The 13,355-nt window shown below is 42.6% G+C and overlaps 1 long non-coding RNA gene across 1 annotated transcript; it reads right to left on the minus strand.

The window, feature by feature from the left end:
• Positions 1–365: 365 nt before the first annotated feature.
• On the minus strand, positions 366–12,776 carry LOC130543413 (uncharacterized). The gene is made up of 2 exons (XR_008958734.1): positions 12,607–12,776; positions 366–2,471 (listed from the first exon to the last, which is right to left on the minus strand). It is a non-coding gene; the product is annotated as an uncharacterized LOC130543413 (long non-coding RNA).
• Positions 12,777–13,355: the final 579 nt, after the last annotated feature.

Consider the following 13,355-nt stretch of genomic DNA (forward strand, 5'->3'; position numbering starts at 1 on the left):
TTCAAATTTTCAATTGCCCCATAAAATATCATGTATCTTTTTACACCTTAGGTTAAAAGGAAAAAAAGGATGCAAATAAGGTCCACACACTGCAATTGAATGATACACCTTCGAGGTCTCTTTTAATCTATAGATTCCTCCTCCATCTCTCTTTTTTCCCTGCAATTTATTAGCTGAAGAATCTTGGTTTCCCATGGTCTAGACTTTGCTAATTGCGTCCCCATAGTTTAATGCGTTACTTTAGATTGGTAATTTAGAGCTTGGTAAGATTCGAGTTCTATTTTTTTTTTCCTACAAGACTGCTTCCTGGGTAGTACATACTGTGTTCTTCCATCAGGAGGCACATAATGCCTGGTTGTCTCTCATTTTATGATATCAGCAGATGTTGATGTGCAGTGCCTCAATCTTTCAGGCCAGCAGTTCTCAAAGTGTGGTCCTCAGACCAGCAGTATCTGCTTCACCTGGAAACTTATCAGAAATGCCAAGTCTCTGGGAATGGCTGGGTGGCTCAGTCAGTTGGACGTCTGCCTTTGGCTCGGGTCATCATCTCGGGTTCCTGGGATGGAGCCCCGAGTTGGGCTCCCTGCTCAGTAGGGAGTCTGCTTCTCCCTCTCCCTGCCACTCCCCCTGCTGGTGCTCTCTCTCTCAAATAAATAAATAAAATCTTAAAAAAAGAAAAACGAAAGAGAAATGCCAAGTCTCAGGCCTCACCCCAGACTCAATGAACCAGAAACGCTAAAGTGGGGGCTGGCAATCTGAGTTTTAACAAGTCCTCTAGGGGGTTTTGATGCAGGTTAAAGTTTGGGAAGCTTCACTGTTAGTTCATCAAGGGTTGCCCAAAGCGGAGATTTAAGACTGACATTAACTCAAAAGGGTTTAGGCAAAATAAAGAAAAACCTCCAGAAGAAAGTACGACCATGCTCAAAAGATGCAGCTAGAAGAGCAAACGCATTTTTAAGTAATTCAAAAGGCATAAGTGTGTAATCAACACTGCTTCATTGAAAAACACACATTAGAAAAACCAAACTCACAAATACAACACATCGGTGGTTGTGAAGCAGGGCGCAGGGAAGGCTGAAATGGGTGAAGGTGGTCAAAAGACGCAAATTTCCAGTTATAAGATAAACAAGTCTTGGAGGTGTAATGTACAGTGTACGGACTATGGTTACTAATACTATACTGTATATTTGAAAGTTGCTAAGAGAGCAGATCTTAAAAGTTCGTATCACAAGAAAAAAAATTTATAGCTATATGTGCTGATGGAGGTTAACTAGACTTATTGTGGCGATCGTTTTGCAATATATACGAATATCGAATCATTAGGTTGTACACCTGAAGCTAATATAACATCATATGTCAATTATACCTCAATAAAAAAAAGAAAACAAAAGATTGAGAAACACTGGTCTAAACCCATTAAAAAAACAAAACAAACATAATAGAGAAACTCAAAAAGAAAGGCTTACTCTTTTAAAATATTTTAAAATACTTCTTTGAAATAATAGGGTAAATTCAGAATGCTTTAGAATCTACACAGTCTCTTGTCAAGATTTTTTAAAATGGAGAACAACAGTAACATTGAGTTAATGAACAAGGGAATGGAAAGAATAAAAGGCAATGCTTTGGGCACTTTGGCATTCAAAGGCTTGAATTCAGAAAGATACAACCACAATTCAAATTATTCTGTACAGGTTTTATCGCAGTACCTCTGTTTGTAACATACACGGTTTCTGAATAGAGAATAATAGAGAAAGCATGGGGAGTCAGGGGATTTGGATTAAATTTGGCTCTGCCCCTTTCTGGGAATGTGACTAATTTAAAGTACACTGGACTGTACAGTGAGTAGAAAACAACCCCACCAGCCAGCCATAAGCCCTCTCGGGCTGGTCCAGACAGCCTGCCTAAAGCCAGCATCTGGCATCATAATGCATCTACAAGACACCTTGCCCGTTCATTTCTCATTCAGGCCAGAAGTATTTACTGAGCCTACTACATGCCAGGTCCTGTGCTAGAAGCATACAGTCTGCAGACAAATAATCAAGTGATCTCAAGGGTAAGGGCTATCAAGTGAACACATTGATTATAGGCACCAATGGGTATTCATTTGTTGAGCAAATGGACCCTTACGTGTGTATATAAATGAATAAAAATAACCCTTCATGCAAAATCCTGCAAACTTTGAATATAGGACACAGTGAAATTAGACATGCTAACATGAAATTCACTTAGAGAACATTTTCCTCCTTTTCTTAAAGAAGTTCTTTAGCTCCTGGCTTCTGGAAATTTCCACCAAACTCTTCTTCATACATTCTCAGCAAGTTGTCTTTCCAAACCTTGCCTCTAGGCATCTAGAGGGAGGAAGTCAATCAACCACATGGTCTAAAGCCTGGGGTCCAGCAGGTCTTGAATAGCATGGTGCTCTCAATGGCCTCTCTTCTCCCGTCTAGTGCCAGGGACATCCACCCAGGTGCCTGAGAAAAGAAGATGGAAAGCTGTGGTTTTGTTAGGATGCTTTGTGTAAACCCAGAGTGCAAAACCTTTTTTATTATATAGTGTCAGCTAGGAAAGGGGAAAAGAAAATATACCAAACCTAAGTCTGCAAGCTTCCAAAGCACGACACAACACATTAAAGGTTTAGTGTCAGGAACAATCAGGTCCTTGTCGTCTACCCATTTGCTAGCACAGTTTCCACAAATAACAGGCAAGCTCTAAATTTTCATAAAACATTTTGGCAGCGCAGGATGGGCCAGCTTTCTGGCGGTCTCTCTAAGGAAATGACTGCAAATGTCTTTTGGTGTGAACAGCCTTAAGTATTTTAAACCCTTGGTAAATAGAGTTGCCAACAGTCCCAAATATGTTTTACTAGTTCTGAATTGGACATTCAGGATGATTTTAGGGGGAGTTTTTTCAACAAATATTTCAATAAATGAGTTATCCTAATTCCCTTTCTTAAATGTTGATGACTCTGGAAGACTTTGTAAATGAGAAACAAATTTTAGTAGCCAAATCTCAAAGGCTGAGATAAACAGAAATTTCCTAGAAAGCGCACTATAAAGGCAACATGGCTATTGAGGCTCCCAGGAATAATATACACCCACAGTTTTTACTGTATAAGAATACTGATTTCTAGGGGCACCTGGGTGGCTCAGCTATTAAGCGTCTGCCCTCGGCTCAGGTCATGATCCCAGCGTCCTGGGATCCAGCCCCACATCATGCTCCCTGCTCGGCAGGAAACCTGCTTCTCCCTCTCACACTCCCCTTGCTTGTGTTCCCTCTCTCGCTGTCTCTCTCTGTCCAATAAATAAATAAAATCTTAAAAAAAAAAAAAGAATACTCATTTCTAAATCAAAGTTTTGAGTAACGAGCATAACTTTACTAACCTGAAATGATTCTAGACTTCTTTCAGCAAGTTATCCTGAAGAATGTTTGTTCTAAATCTGGCCAAAATGGTAGTCACTAGCCACATGTAGCTATTTCGATTTCAATTTCAATTAATTTAAATGAAATAAAATTTAAAATTCAGTCCCTTAAAAAATAAAATAAAATAAAATAAAATAAAATAAAATAAAATAAAATAAAATTCAGTCCCTTAGTCATATTAGCCTCATTTCAGTGCTGTACAACTGTATGTGCCAGTGACGATAAGTGCCTGGTGGCTGTGGTACTGGACAGTGTAAAACATTTGTACCTCAAAGAAAGTCATACTGAACAAAATTGTTCTAAATCCTTACTACTCAAAGGGTAGGCCAGCAGCTTCAGCAGCATCCAAGTGCTTATTAAAAACACAGAATCCGGGGCACCTGGGTGGCTCAGTCATTAAGCATCTGCCTTCGGCTCAGGGTGTGATCCCAGAGTCCTGGGATCGAGCCCCACATCGGGCTCCCTGCTCCGCTGGGAGCCTGCTTCTTCCTCTCCCACTCCCCCAATTGTGTTTCCTCTCTCGCTGGCTGTCTCTCTCTCTGTCAAATAAATAAATAAAATCTTTAAAAACAAAACAACAACAACAACAACAACACAGAATCTCATGCCCCCCATAAACCCACATCAGCAGAATCTTCATTTTAACAAAAGGCCCAGACAACCTGTGTGCATGTGAAGGTTTGAGAAGCACTGGTCTAAATCAGTGTTTTCCAAACTGGTTTGATCAGAAGAATCACCTAGAGCACTCATTAATCCCTCAGAGTCCGGGGCCTTGCCCTCCACCTACTAAATGGGACTCTTCAGAGCAGGTGTATGGAATATGTACATTAAACAAGCACTCCAGGTGATTCTTATTAGTGATTGCATTGCCATGCTTTTAAAACTCCTCAGGATTCTGATGTGCGGCCAAAGATAAGCACCACTGCTATAAATGATTTGATCTCAAAACTGCTTCTGGTCTTAAAATTGAATATTAGATTTTTAAACAGAGGTAAAATGAAATGACATTATAAGTAAATCTAACAGTCTGTGCATCTTAGAAACTCAGCTAAAGATCTCCTTATTCTATATCAGGAGCTAAAACAAGAAGTATTGATGTAAGGTTTTGGCTGAGAATTTTGCCAATTCCTAGATTACATAATCAGAATTCTATATCGCATTTTTCTGGTTTTGTTATCTATGTGTTTAAGTCTTGGCTTTCTGAATAAAACGATTACCTCCTTAAGGATAAAAGTGAGGTTTTCTAATTTTTCTGAACCCTATAAGTCCTACCATAAAATACATACTTGTTGACTCTAACCAATAATGAGACCTAGATGCAACAGAGTCACAGTATTTTTTTTTTTTAAGATTTTTTTTTTTAATTTATTATTTATTCGACAGAGAGAGAGACAGCCAGCGAGAGAGGGAACACAAGCAGGGGGAGTGGGAGAGGAAGAAGCAGGCTCCTAGCGGAGGAGCCTGATGTGGGGCTCGATCCCAGAATGCCAGGATCATGCCCTGAGCTGAAGGCAGACGCTTAACCGCTGTGCCACCCAGGCGCCCCCAGAGTCACAGTATTTTAATGGCAATAACAAGCAGATAAGAAACCCCAGACAAGGGGTGCCTGGGTGCCTCAGTCGATTGGGCATCCAACTTTTGATTTCAGCTCAGGTAGTGGTCTTGGGGTTGTGGGGTCGTGGGGTCGAGCCCTGCATTGGGCTCTGCTCTCATTGTGGGGTCTGCTTGAAATTTTCTTTCTCTCCCTCTCCCTCTGCCCCCTCCCCCCACTCATGCACACACTCGCCCGTGCTCTTTCTAAAATCTTAAAAAAAAAAAAAAAAAAAAAGGGGGCGCCTGGGTGGCACAACGGTTAAGCGTCTGCCTTCGGCTCAGGGCGTGATCCCGGCGTTATGGGATCGAGCCCCACATCAGGCTCCTCTGCTGTGAGCCTGCTTCTTCCTCTCCCACTCCCCCTGCTTGTGTTCCCTTTCTCGCTGGCTGTCTCTATCTCTGTCAAATAAATAAATAAATAAATCTTAAAAAAAAAAAAAAGAAAAAGAAACCCCCAGACAAAAGACCACACACCTATGAAGAAATAACAGTCCTATAAGGATAAGGAACGGGTAACAAAAAGAGAAGTGGCAAATATGCTATTAATAAGGAAAAGATGAGAAGGAAGTGTTCAGAATCAGAAAACAAAAGATAGGTAGTTGGTTCCCAGATATTAATTTTATTGTTACGCTTTATAACTTAACTTTTATAGCCCTAGATGCCTAGCGTAGAAAAAAGGAAAGACTTAAAATCAATTAATTATCCAACTTAAGAAGTTAAAAAAAGAAAGAATAAATCCAAGGAAAGCAGACGGAAAGAAAAAATAAAAGCAAGTGAGAATATCAATGAAATAAAAAACAAAAATAGGATAGACTAACAAAGCTGAAAGTTGGTTCTTGAAAAAAAGGAAACACACTTAGAAATGACTCAGATATTCAGTATCTGTAGATTCAGTGCAATTCCAATCAAAATTCCAGTGGGGGGGGCAGCGGCAGGGACCGGGGTGGTGCAGTTGGTTGGGCATCCAACTTTTGTTTTTAGTTTGGGTCATGATCTCAGGGTTGTGAGGTCGAGCCCCACATCCAGCACCACGTCCAGCGGGGAGTCTGCTGGAGACTCTTTCCCTCTCTCTGCCTTCCCCTCCACCAACCCACTCGCTCTCTTACTCTCAAATAAATAAATAAATCTAAAAAAAAAAAAAATTCCAGGGGGTTCCTTTCCTGATAAGCTGATTCTAAACTTTGTATCAGGGTTTCTCACCCTTGACAGTGTTGACATTTGGGGCCAAATAACTTTTTGTCCCGGGGAGTTGTACTTTCGCATTGTAGGATGTCTGCAGCATCCCTGGTCTCTACCTACTATATGCCAGTAGAAACCCATCCTCCCACCCCAAGTCGTGACAATCAAAAATGACTATGGACACTGCCGATGTCCCAGGGGGAGGGGATGATAATATCACTCCCAGATGAGAACAACAGCTTTGTAGCTTTAAAAGGAAGGAACCAAAAATAGCCAGAATACTTCTGAAGTAGAACAGATTGGTCTCCCAGATCTCAGGACTAATTATGAAGTTATAGTAATTAGGACAATGATATGGTACTAGAATAGACCAGCGAGCCCAGATATAGCCCTCCTCCTGAATTACAAACCAGGAGAAGATATTTGCAATTAAGACAACTAGAATATATAGAGAACCCCCACAAATGAATAAGAACAACACAAGCAACCAAATAGGAAAATGGACAAAATTCACTGTTATGGACTAAATGCTTGTGTCCCCCCCAAAACTCGTATGTTGAAATCATAACCGTCAATGTGATGGTGTAAAGATGTGGAGCCTTTGGGAGGTGACTAGGTCATGAGGGTGGAGCCCTCATGAATGAGATTGGCGCCTTCATTAAAAAGACCCCAGAGAACTCCCTTTCCATCCACAATGAGAAGATGGTCACATACAAAACAGGAAGCAGGCTCTCACCAGACACCAAATCTGCCGGCACCTTGATCTTGGACTTCTCAGCCTCCAGAACCATGAGAAATAAATTTCTGTTGTTTATAAGCCACCTAGTCTACCGTATTCTGTTACAGCAGCCTGAAGGGACTAAGACAGGCATAAATAGACGCGTCACAGAAGAGAAAACACATGCGACCAATGGACATGTTAGTAGATGTTAAACACCATTAATGATCAGGGAAATTCAAATCAAACCACAACGTGATGCTATTTTACACCCACTGGTTGGCAAAAATTTAAACGTCTGATAATACCAAGTGTTGAAAAGGATATAGATCAAGAGAATCTTTTATATATTGCTGTTAGGAGAGCATATTCATATAACCATCTTAGGAAATAGTTTACTCTTATACCATGAAGTTGAACAGTCACATGCTCTACGATCCAGTAATTCTAGTCCTAAATATATCACAGAAACTCTTATATAAGTATCTCAGGAGACACGTACACATATGGTCATAGTGGCATTGTTCACAACAGCAAAAATCTGAAAACAACCTAATATTCATTGACAGCAGAGTGGATTGATCAACCATAGTATATTCATACAATGGCTTATTATACCCCATCAAAATAAACCACAGCAACACACACCAACAAGGACAAGTCCGAGCAATATAATACTAAGCACATCAAGTCTGCAACTATTCCATACAACTAGATCTTCTTTTTAAAAGTTAAAAACAACTGGGGTTGGGGTGCCTGGGTGGCTCAGTCTTTAAGCATCTGCCTTCAGCTCAGGTCACGACCCCAGGGTCCTGGGATCAAGCCTTGCATCAGGCTCCCTGCTCCGTAGGAAGCCTGCTCCTCCCTCTCGCACGCTCCCTGCTTGTGTTCCCTCTCTCACTATGTCTCTGTCAAATAAATAAATAAAATCTTGAAAACAGAAATAAAAACAAAAACTGGGGCACCTGGTTGGCTCAATCAGAAGAGCATGTGACTCTTGATTTCAGAGTCATGAGTTCCAGTCCCATGTTGGGTATAGAGATTACCTAAAAAAAAAAAAGAAAAAAAAAAACCTTAAAAAAGTTAAAAACAACTAAAATTAAAGATGGACTTTTAGGTCTGAATATAGATAGATCAAGGAAAGCAAGAGAATGACTAACATAGGATTCAGACGGTTATCTCAGCTCAGGAGCAGAGTGATGAAATGGCTGAAGACCATTTAGTTGGATGAACATTGTTGACTAAGTCCTAGCTCTCACAGTGGGTGGTAGGTTCGCTGATGCTTATTTGCTTATAATTTTTTCTTTAAGTATAAAGTTCTATGCCCAAAGTAGGGTTTGAACTCATGACCCTGAGATCAAGAGTCTCATGCTCCACTGAGAGTGCCAACTAGGTGCCCCTATTTACCTGTAATTTTAGATAGATGGAGGGATAAGTACATAGATAGAAAGACATAGTTGGAAAGGGTTATGAATGGACCAATGATGATAGTTGTCTTCAGCCAAGAATTATAATTAATCCAAATCTGTGTATCAAAAGTCCATTGAAAACATATTACATGTCAAACAGTTCATAATTAAAGAAAATGGAAAAATAAGAACAAACTCATTGAACTTGTAGATGTATTTCTGAAAAACTGTACACAATTTTTTTTTTGCCACTGGTAGTGAAGTCAAATTTCAAATGTCTTACTAGATCTTGCCTTTTGTTATTGTTGTTGCTGTTTTTAAATATTTTATTTATTTATTTATTTATTTGAGAGAGAGAACACAAGCGGGGGGAGCGGCAGGCAGAGGGAGAAGCAGACTCCCCACTGAGCAGGGAACCCCATGCCGAACTTGATCCCAGGACCCTGCGATCATGACCTGAGCCAAAGGCAGACGATTTACCAACTGAGCCACCCAGGCACCCGTTGTTTTTAATAGCAACCTTATAACAGATCTTTTCCTAAGGTAAATAATCACTGTGCTGTGCATATAATTATCCTCTAATTTACATATTTACTAAGTTTTCACTTCTGGCCACTTTCTCACATCTCTCTTGCTCCGTGTGTGTGTGTGTGTGTGTGTGTGTGTGTGTACATACATATACATATAAACTCTACATATATAATCTCCTTCATACAAATAGCTACCCAGGGGGACCCGCACAAGTCCTCTTCTCTCCCAATTGTGCTGGCGAGGGGGGGATTCCATCCCCTCAACACAGCTTACCCTGCTTAACCTCCTCTAGCCTGGCATCTCTCTCACTTTCCTGGCCCTGATTTCTCATCTCACCTCATTGCCTGTGCAGATCTTTGGGACCAGGACTATGCTCTTTGATTTGATTTGATTTGATTGATTTGAAGAAAACTCTACCCTCAAAAGAGGAGCTTGAACTCAAGACCCCGAGATAAAGAGTCACATGCTCTACCGACTGAGCCGACCAGGTGCTCCAGGACTATGCTTTTTGAGTCCTCAGCTCCTTCTTCATCCCCAACAACCACACCCCCATTCCCCATCTCTCCACTCCGGAGATCCAGGCCTATACCTTTCCTGGCTCACCAAACACTTACCAGCCACTTTCACTACGTGCAATGCACTGAACTACGTACAATGGGAGATACGGGTGAACTAGAGGAAACCCTGGCCTCAAAAACATGCAGACCAGTGGAGGAGGTAAATATATTTAGCAGAAGTAATTGTAAGAGAGAAAAGAATGTGTCAGGTCTTGCCCACACCTATAAAATCAACATTGATTCAGATCCCAGGATGAATCTGACTTAAGGCAGGAAGCAATTAACAAGACTCCAGCCCCTGGAAGGCTGGACATAAGCACCCGGGTGCCCTTCCTCATCATTTGGCTCTGTCGTGGGGCCTTAATTCTTATATACAGGATTCTGACTTTTTCACTGCACCAGAGTTCCTGTTCTGAAAACTTGCTTAACATCTCAGTCCCCTCCTGGAGGCTCCAGGCCTTATCAATGGATTCTATCTTGTATCTTGGCCTCTGCCCCTCGTTTCTGATTCTAGTAACTTTCACAGTATAATGTCTTTTCTTTGGCTTGGGGTCCTTGAACCGGAGCACTGCTCCTGAACTGTCCCCGAACTGCAGCTACCAGATGGACGCTTGTTAGTTCTTCCTGCTGACACTCTCTGATGCCACATCTGTGCACGTTCAAATTGCACCTTCCTGGGATTACTGTGATTTACTGAGGATGCCTACTACTTCATCCTGGGTCCCCTATGCCCTGTTTCTATCCGACTCAACCATAATTGTTCTTAGACCTCAAGCCCCTTCCTATGTCGACCTCCAGTCATCCCAGCTCCCCCAAGCTGTTGTCCCACAGCTAGGGAGGGGTCAGGTCCAGGCCCCGCCTCCCGGCCAGCCAGGATATAACTGACCCTGTCCCCACCGAATACTGGGATATGACTTGAGATGTTGGAACAGGTATAGGTCAAGAGTTCACAGAGAGTTAAGCAAAGAGAGGAATTTCTTTCTAGACAAAAGGATGCACTGGGAAAGACTTCATTGGGGAAGCTCCAAAGGGCTTTTTCAGGCAAAAGCACAAGAGTGAAGAAATTGGTGAGACGTGTAGGAAACACCAAATCATTCCACTTGCTGGAGCAAAGAGCATACAGCATTGTGATATGGTAAAAGCAAACTGATTCCATTTTGTGGAGGTCCTTAAATGACAGGTAATGGAGTTTGGATGTTATTCACCAGAAAATGGGGAGCCACTATAGGTTTTTGAGAATGATCTGATTAGAGCTGCTCTTTTTCAGTAACTGGAGTATGTGTAGAGTTTATACACTGGAAACCTGTAATGAGTAGTCAACTTAAAACAGTCACAATGGGAAGGATAGGGAGGGACAATTATAAGAGTTGTAGAAGAGAATTAAAAGATAGGATGCCATAACTGATACTTCCCTCTTCTTTGGTTTCAATATTCATAGATGACTTAGGTTTGTGACTTGCAAACCAGTACTGTATATTTGACAGAAATAAGGAATTCAGGTAGAGGGGCACCTGGGTGGCTCAGTAAGTTAAGCATCTGCCTTCAGCTCTGGTCATGATCTCAGGGTCCTGGGATGGAGCCCCATATTGGGCTCCCTGGTCAACTGGGAGCCTGCTTCTCTCTCTCCCTCTAACCGCCCCCCCCCCCACTCATGCTCTCTTTTTCTCTCCCTCTCAAATAAATAAATATTTTTTTAAAAAAAGGAATTCAGGTGATTAGGGTTTTGGTCACCAATTTCAATGTGTGTGGGTAGATTCCCCCCACACCAACAAACAGTGCAGACACCAGCTGGGTATACTACAATTTCGCTCGATCCTGACACGATCTACCTGGATGTAACATTGATTCCACAGGTTAAGGGTTCAGTCCTATAGGACTGCCCATTCCCCACACTTTAGATGCCACTCACAAATCCAGATTATCACCTGTGCTTTTGACCCCACCAGCCACAAATTGGAGGGTTCCAACGACCATCTGCCATTCAGGATGCCAACTGCAAATTCAGATTGTTACCTGTACTTCTGACCAACTGCCTATAAATCAGAAGTTCCCAGGACCCCCCTCCTTGATACAATTAATTTGCTAGAGCGGCTCACAGAACTCAGGAAACATTTGACTCACTAGATTGCCAGGGTATTATAAAAGGCTGTAAATTGGGAACAGCCCGATGGAAGAAATGCACAAGGCAAGGCGCGGGGAAAGGGCGCGGAGCTGCCCTGCCCTCTCCAGGGGCCACTACTCCCGCACAGCCACATGCTCACCAAACCAGAAGCTCTTTGAACCCTGTCCCTTTGGGTTCTGTGTGTGGTTTTTAAAGATTTTATTTATTTATTTGAGAGAGAGCACAAGCAGGGGGAGCAGAGAGCCCCATGCGGGGCTCAATTCCAGGACCCCGGGGCTCATGACCTGAGCCGAAGGCAGACGCTTAACCGACTGAGCCACCCAGGCGTCCCCACTTTGGGTTTTTATGGAGGATTCATTACCTAGGCATGATTAATTAACTCATTGGCCATCGGCAATTGATTCCACCTCCAGCCCCCCCCCTTCCCCGAAGTTTGGGGGGACTGGATAGTACAAATTCTAACCCACTAATCACAGGTTGGTTCCCCTGGTAACCAGCCCCCATTCCAGTTACCTAAGGGCTTTCCAAAAGCAACCATTAACATAACTAAAGACACCTTTGTGGCTCTTATCACAGGAAATTCCAAGGGCTTTAGGACCTCTGTGCCAGGAACGAGTGGAAGACCAAATAGATACTTCTTGTTATAAATCACAATATCACAGCAGGAGAAGGAGGTGGTGGAGGAAAATCAGAGCCAGCTTACAGCGGGTCATGTTAAGCTGGAATCTTAGGGAAAGGTACAAATGCAGATAAAAATTTCAAAGTCATGGATTTGGGGGAGATTTGTAATAGAGAGGTATAGAGAAAGAGGAGGTTAGATCAAAAGCAGAATCTGGGTCCCGGCAGGAAACAGGAACCACACCAGTGATCCCAACAGTGAAAGCTGAATATAAAGAATTGTTAACTAGACAAAGGGTGGTTGACTACTGAAATGCAAAGACCTACAAGGCGTAACAGAAATCATTACTGCGGAGAGAGGCTGCCACTTCCAGGGCTGAGGTAAAAGTGAACAAAGAAGTACCTCAGAAAATTCGAGGAGTCCCCCCACCCCCACCCCCGCAGAGCTGAGATTCAGACCTCTGGATAGTTGGTGCCACTGCTGCAGGAACACATCATCCACCGAAAGAGTGAGGAAGAGACGCACTGGAGGCAGCTCGGCAGAACTGTTAAGGGTAGCCCACCGCACAGAGAACACTGCGGGGACCCATTGCACCCGGAGCCAAGCAAGCCAATCACAGCAACGCGAAGAAACAAATAAGCAAACAGGAAGTAGAAAAGTCCTCCTGCGCCCTCTATTGACAGAGCCTAACCTAGAGCCAGTTTCCGCAGAAGAAAATGTGCTTTGCAGGGATCCACTCCAGTTTCACCAAGTGGGGGGAGAAAGGGTGGGCTTGAAGCCCAGAGTGAATACGTTAGTAACCGGGACATTGGTATTCATCTAAACTTAGAGGATGGGAGAAAGAGAAGCTAGACATGAAACAAGATAAACTCGGTCTTAAAAAGGAAAAAAATTGGGGGCGCCTGGGTGGCTTAGTTGGTTAGGCTACTGCCTTCGGCTCAGGTCATGATCCCACAGTCGGGAGATCGAGTCCCACATGCGGCTCCCTCTGCCCCTCCCCCTGCTCGTGCTCTCCCTCCCCCCTTCTCAAATAAATAAATAAAATCTTAAAAAAAAAAAAAAGATAAACTTGGAATTGCAAGTAGGAGGCGTTATCCACCAATCAAAGCCCGAGAAAACTCCACTATATTTAGGTAACTAGGAGGTTATCAGCGATATCTGGCTTTTTTCTTTTTAATCTTTTTAGACAAAACTAATCTATAGTTCT

The sequence above is a fragment of the Ursus arctos genome, chromosome X, assembly GCF_023065955.2.
Source record: "Ursus arctos isolate Adak ecotype North America chromosome X, UrsArc2.0, whole genome shotgun sequence".
Lineage (NCBI taxonomy): Eukaryota > Metazoa > Chordata > Mammalia > Carnivora > Ursidae > Ursus > Ursus arctos.